A 7,126-nucleotide genomic window follows, 5' to 3' on the forward strand; every position below is an offset into this window, starting at 1 on the left:
TCACCATAGAAATTGGCTTCAAAAGTTCACATTACATATTTTTACCACCGCAACCGTTTTCTACATTAAGTAACGAGGACAAAAAGACCACATCATACTTGGAAAGAAATGTGCACGGCATTCGATACTCTTCAGGAGATGTAGAATATTCTAAAGTAAATGAAATATTAGAAAGCAAGTTATTGTATGCCGCAGACTACATTTACGTTCGAGGACAACAAAAAGTCGAGTTTCTGCAAAAGAAATGTCACATTTTCGGTATTTTTCCACATATTATTGACGTTTGCAAATTTGATGGTACACCCTGTGAAACTGGAAACTTTGCTCAAGATCCAAACCCCTGTCACGCATCTGGACTATTTTCATGTACTGAAAGAAATGTACAACGTCTCCGTCACTGGTTTTTAAATACTGTATTACCATTATAAATAAAGTTTTTTTTAAAATATGGGTTTTAATGAAACACTCTGTATATTCATCAACTTTTATATTACATAAAGATTGGAATTTTCGTTTTACAATTTTCAAAATAATTTTTAAAATTAAAACAAATACAGCCACTAATATTACACATGACATAGCAAAAACAGAATTAATTTCATTTTTTATATCCCCTTCTGTTCTGTTGAACATGGTGTAGGTTGAATACGTCTTAACGGATAAGTAGTTTGCGGCAGTCTACGGGCCAACTGATGGACCTCTTCAGGCACCCCCCAGTGAAGACTGCTCCACGTCACTTTCTTATCAAATAAACTAAGATTCTGCATTTGTTTCATAACCTCACTTTTATCTCCGTAGAAAGCAATATCTTTCTTTAATTCACCAATGCTATTAATAAACTCTTCAATTCGACGTCTGTACTCTTCTGAAGACATATTACGAAAGAGAACATTCTCATACGTAGACACGTTTGATGATCGTTTGACGCAGCACTTGACGTTTGACTTAACGACTTGACGTTTGACGTAACGACGTGACGTTTGACGTAACGATGTGACGTTTGACGCAACGACAAGAGAGATACATTTCATGAATATTGTTTTACTGCTATTACATAAAGATATATTGGAAACTAACAAAAAAAAACACAAGAATTTTAAAAATAATTTTATTATAAGAAAACATAAGACAATATTCAACATTTATGAGAGAGAGAGAGAGAGAGATACATTCCATGAATATTGTTTTTACTGCATAGCGGCCTCAAAAGTATCAATGTCACTGTCTATATCAGAATCATCAAAACGATTATTTCTAGGCATCTCATGTGAATTATTAATACAGGACTCATGTGATTTTATCATGAATAAGACTTTGTTAAAACAACTCTGACACCAATAGGACATTTCTTGATATACACATTCAACAATTTCTTCACCATCAAATACTTCATGACAGTGATCATAATTAACAAAAATGTTCTTTTTTAAATATTTATGGGCCGTAATAAATACAAAATAACATGATTTACAAACATTTATACGATATTGTGGAAGCCAATATCCACTAGATCATACGCAGTAAGTAGATTCTTCAAACATATCTCCCCAATTTGTTTGGATTACTCTCAGCCTCTTTTATCATCGCATTCCATTTGTAAACAGGAAATTTTTTCACAATTTCCGAGGAAGAGGGGATTGCTCTGCGAAATCGGCTGCTGACTTTATCGTTTCACAAATTTTTATGATTCATAATTCCATTAATGTTGAGGAGTTCATTATCTACAAGAGAGTAAGTCTGGAATACTATAATGACCCCACGGCAGCGTATCATAACTATTGGTAATCAAATATCTTTTATCGTCATGAGGACTTAGCGCAATTTTTGTCTGTTCTATGCTATATACGTTATGAGCATATGACCTAATACAGCGTTGAGTAATATTTTTTCTTTGAAATCATTTAAACAGTTTACATAATCTTCAAAATTTATTTTGTTTTTTACTACATTATATCGAACTCCTTTTGCCTTTTTTACTATTGCACCTGATTGAACTTTAAAAGAATATATTTTAGACCTCAAGCCTGCAAAATGAGTCATAATTTGGCCTTTGTTTTCATCTTTCATAACTCCCAGAACTTTTTTATTTACCTGTGGAATATTATAGTTATTATTGATGGGGTAATCTGAAGTATCGAATTTTGTTAAATCAGCTTTTAGCACCTCCTCATATGCATCATCACAGATGAGCTCATACACAAAACTGTCTGTGTCCATGTACATTAATTTACATCTATCAATACCCAATTTCGGAATCATGTAATCATAATGGAATTGATACATACACAGCTTCGACAAATCCAAAACTGTCATACCAACATAAAGAGGCTTATTGAAAACCAATTCTGATTTAGTGAGTTCTACTGCAATTAGGTTTTCATTAAAAACTGTTCGACTATGAAACCTAACACTAGATATCAAATTTTTGGCGCCGTATCGACCATTCCAGGTTTTAACAAGTTTTACAATTCGGTGCTTCCGTATATTTTCCATCGTCTTTCCAAACACAGCATTATTTGCCAATTTATATAAATTTTTCTCAAAGTCATTGGTAGCTGCAGCCCTCAATCGAGTATTTAGTTCGATATAGGGCCGCAGCCATGCAGATTGATTGAATTTCAGAATTTTATGTATCTTTTTAATTTTCAAACCGTTGGTTAACATTTGTTTTAAATTACGATAGTGAACTGTGTATTCTTTTTAACAATAAAGCGTTGTCATTAATTTGGAATAATTTGAGCCTACAGGCTTGCGGTGTTCGGGAGCAAATGGAAAATCTTTGTGAAGATCATGTAATTCATGTGGATACTCCAAGTCTACTTGTAATATATATCCTACGGAAGAATTATCTGCCACAGACATAACATCAAAATTTTCATTATCTAACCATTCAAATCCTCCGTATGGTAACGGTTCACACATAGCCCACCCGTATAAATTATTGATGTCCAGGTAGAGTAAGTACTTTGAGGGTTTTGTAGAATCATATTCAGACATGTACTTATTGTTAGCATTCGATAATCTACTGCTACAAACCGAAATTCCTCCTCGAATTGCTTTCTCGATAAACATGATCATGTCTACGTCATGCAATAACTCTAATTTACATCCTACATATTTCAACATACAGTCCCAAGTATATCCAGGCATTGTATAGTACCATGCAGGGTCTAAACCATAAGTAATTGAACATTTTCTTCGAAATTGTTCGAAAACATCTGATAAAAGTAAAACATCGGTCTTTAAGTACAGATCAGAATACTGACCCAAATTTTCAATACCAAATGATTTCCACACTGCATGAGCATGAGAATACTTCTCAATACTGATGTTTTTATCCTCCAATTTATTATAAAATGCCTCTATTGGTGGTAGTTCACAAGTATTTAATTTTTCCCAACTATCTATAAAATCGTAACAGAAAACCCCTTTTTTGGCTATTAATTTAAATTGTTCGACACTTAAATTACTAAATTCTCTTTTGGAAATTTTTAAATCATTATCATTCAATGTAGCAGCCAATTCTTCCAAGGAAGCACCCAAAAACCTCAGTGAATCTATGAATCGAAATTTTATATTTGTGTCTGAATCGTTAAGTGTAAATGAAATGTATTTTTCTTTATTTATGGGGAGTAAACTGATGTTTCCTCTTTTACTTAATTCCGAAATGATGAAATGGCTATCGTAGTTACTTAAGTTATGGAAAACTGTAGGTACAACATACAGTTTTTTGAAATTTAAATTGCATGCTTGATGTGCAAAATTTCTAAGCTTCCCCGTAAAATGATCGTGATCTCTAACAATAATATCTGTAGAGGAAAAATCCTTTTCACATATGTGACACATTGTTGCCACACGTAAATCTGGTTTTTCTTCCAAAGGTGTAATAGTTTTAATTTCTGATTTAATACTTTCAGCTAAATTCGATAATTCATTTGCAAACCAATCCATGCAATCTCTACCTCTGTAGCTCTTGAAAAAACTCAAGTCTTCGTTGTAGCTACATTTTACATAGTAACCAGCACTATATGCTATATGTTTTTGATATTTATTTGTCTTATAGTGTTTTATCTGTAAATTGTTCTAGCATGCACTCAAAGTCGGCATAAACTACAAAAGGCGTAGTTTGTTTGTATATATAATTTCTAAAACTAACAGATTCATATTTTGGAAAAGACATTTTATAATTATTTAATTCAGAGCATAATTTCAAGTGGACATTCAATTTACTTTCACTACTGAAATAATTTATGCAGCGATTGCAAATAAATTTTTTATATGTAGTTTTACTTAACTGACTATTAATTAAACGTGACAAATCTTTGATCCAGCAGTAGTGATATGTGATTTCTGAATTGTCATTATCTATAGGAGGTGCTTCATAATCGTTTAGCTTTGGAAAATATGTATTTTGAATTAATAAAAGATTTACATGTTTCTCGTGTATTGATTTAGCAAGTCTTACTGGATATACTTTGTAAAATGGTTTTTTATTATTTATTTCAATTAAATCCAAGGCATAGACATTGACGGAAATGTTATTAGATTTTTCAAACTTTGAAATTTGATGCAGGGCCATCGGAGCTTCCAAGTCTTGTGTATTCAAGACTGTGCTATAATATGGATATGAGGAAGTGAGTTCTTTATGATTTTTGGCTGGGTACAAAGCACTAACAATTGACCAATAAAAACATGCTTGGTCAGAATTTTTAATGTTTATGCATCCTTGCTTTTTTTGAATAGGTTCTGGAAGTTTAATATAAGATGAGCCGTTTCCAATTTCAAATTTATTGATATTTACTTCTAAAGAAATAATTTTACTTAATGCAAAACCAGAGTCCCTCTCTTGAAATTCTGATAATTTAAAATTAATTTTATCTTTGACGTTCTCGAAAAACCATCGCTCTATATCGGTCGATACATCGATAATAGAATTTTTAGTCATAAAATAATGAAAACTAGAAATTTCATTTTCACCAGATTTTTTAATGAACTCTCCACAAAAACAAACATAAACTTTAACAACAGAATATTTTTTCCTAAAAATTTCCCTTATTTTATTTTTAAAAATTATTTGACAATCATTTAAAAATTGCGTTAAGTCCTTATGATATAAATTTACTATAAGTCCGGTTTTAATTCTGCTTGTAAATGCAGAAGCTACATTTTCCCATTTAACCCTATTTTTCAGTTTATTATTCAGCCCCATACCTATATTCCTATTTGAAATAAGTTGTTTAAAATGTTTGAAATGTCCTATGTATGTTTGTAATTTCCTAATTGTACCTACATGCAGTCCTCCTTTTTTAATTGTCAAATTACATACTTTAATTTGTTTTTTCAATCGATTCAACCAAATTTCCACATCTCTATCCGTTATCTTATCAAACAATATTTTTCTGACATTTTTAATGACTTGCAGTAAATTTTCAGATTTTTTTACAATATTCATGGTACTCACCTCTCTCTCTCTCTCTCTCTCTCTGTGGGTGTCTTAGGCACGTCTATAGTTCCTCAATTTCAAATGACGCTAGCCGTTGATTTTTTCCAACATCCACTAATCCCTTGAATATAATTCCGTATTTTTCCTTTTCAAATTCTTCAATGACTGGTTTGTAGACACTTGTGACTCTTTGCGGTAAAAACACTACTTCTTCATCTAAATCCAATAAAACTGATTCTCCGAATTTGGAATTGACTATTTTTGCCTTCTTTATAGCCCTCAGAGATTTCAAAGGTAGATCTTGTATTTTTGTTATTGGTTTTCTCTCTGTAATTAGAGACGTTGCGTTAATTTTTTTTAAATCCATCTGAAAAGAGAGAGAGAGAGAGCGCGTAACCCACAAGAAAAAAAAAAAAATACTTACATTTTTTTTGTTAGGGCACAATTTTTTAACAGATACTAGTATTTGTTCTTCAGAGCTGGTTTTTCTCTTGCTGGCAGTGGAAGAGACTGGCTCCAACACAATTCAACATCTTATTTATACACATGTCACTATCTCCATAGGATTGTGGTAGAATGTTCTAGAAAAAATATTTTATCTGCGGCAATTTTGTAATTTTGTAATTTCCTGTAAATGTGGTCTATATGGTTTCCGATTATTCTTATCAATTTCCTGCGTTATCAAAAAATTTCTTATTAATAGGTAAAAGTTATCTTAAGATTGGCGTTCGGGAATTTCCAGAAAAAAAATTTTTTAATAAGAGTTTATTTCAAAATATACATCATTGATAAAAAGAAATTATTTTTGTTAATAAAATTTTGAGATGATTTAAAAGGCCTCCATTTGGACATGGAATATCGAACACGTTCCAATTAAAGGGTCCGGCTGCAACAAGTTTTTTGGTAAACTCATTATATTTGTAGTATGTGGTGTTTTTGAAAAAGTACATGTGTCCGTCAATGTACTGGAATGCTCCTGTAACATCTGTGGGTAGTCCAGGGAAAATATCTTTTATTTGTCCTGTATTCCGGATAGTTTTCAAGTTCTTGTCAAATTCAATATAATTACTGTTATTATAAAATACATATATTTTCCCATGATTGCTTTGAAACATTGTGTTTATTTGAGAATTCTTAGGTATAATTAAATTATTTTCCTCAAGTATTTGTAGAGCGGGAAAATCTGCTACATAGTATTTACGGTCATTGACTGCTATTAAATTATCTGAAGAACTTTGAAAAATCTGAATTATGGAACCCACTTCTTCAGGTAAATAATCATCGAGTATTTCTGGTTGCGAGGGAATAAGTTTCGAATTCAAATCAATTTTCCATAGGGAATTTTCATTAATAATATATAAATGGTAATTTTCAAATTCACCAGCCATGGCAATGAACATATACTCCGGTATTATGTCGCATAAATTTTTATCCGGTTCATTTGGTTGATGTGCAAGTGTCTTTGTAGTCGGTGGCAGCGCTGATGTGGGTTTGAAAGGATTATTTACATATGTATTGATTGGTCCATAAAGAGCTTCAAGGGCCATTTTATCATCCTCATCCAATTTAGGAGCAATGTTGAATTGATACCATGGATACATTATTGCTGTCTCAATATCACTGTGAGCAATTCCTAAAATATGCCCAATTTCATGAATTAATACCATAAGTAGGCTAGTCTGA

The 7,126-nt window shown here is 31.8% G+C and overlaps 1 long non-coding RNA gene across 1 annotated transcript; it reads right to left on the minus strand.

The window, feature by feature from the left end:
- Positions 1–560: 560 nt before the first annotated feature.
- LOC130449973 (uncharacterized) lies at positions 561–5,933 on the minus strand. The gene is made up of 3 exons (XR_008910518.1): positions 5,868–5,933; positions 5,462–5,810; positions 561–1,721 (listed from the first exon to the last, which is right to left on the minus strand). It is a non-coding gene; the product is annotated as an uncharacterized LOC130449973 (long non-coding RNA).
- Positions 5,934–7,126: the final 1,193 nt, after the last annotated feature.

This window comes from Diorhabda sublineata, chromosome 10, assembly GCF_026230105.1.
Source record: "Diorhabda sublineata isolate icDioSubl1.1 chromosome 10, icDioSubl1.1, whole genome shotgun sequence".
In the NCBI taxonomy this organism is placed as follows: domain Eukaryota; kingdom Metazoa; phylum Arthropoda; class Insecta; order Coleoptera; family Chrysomelidae; genus Diorhabda; species Diorhabda sublineata.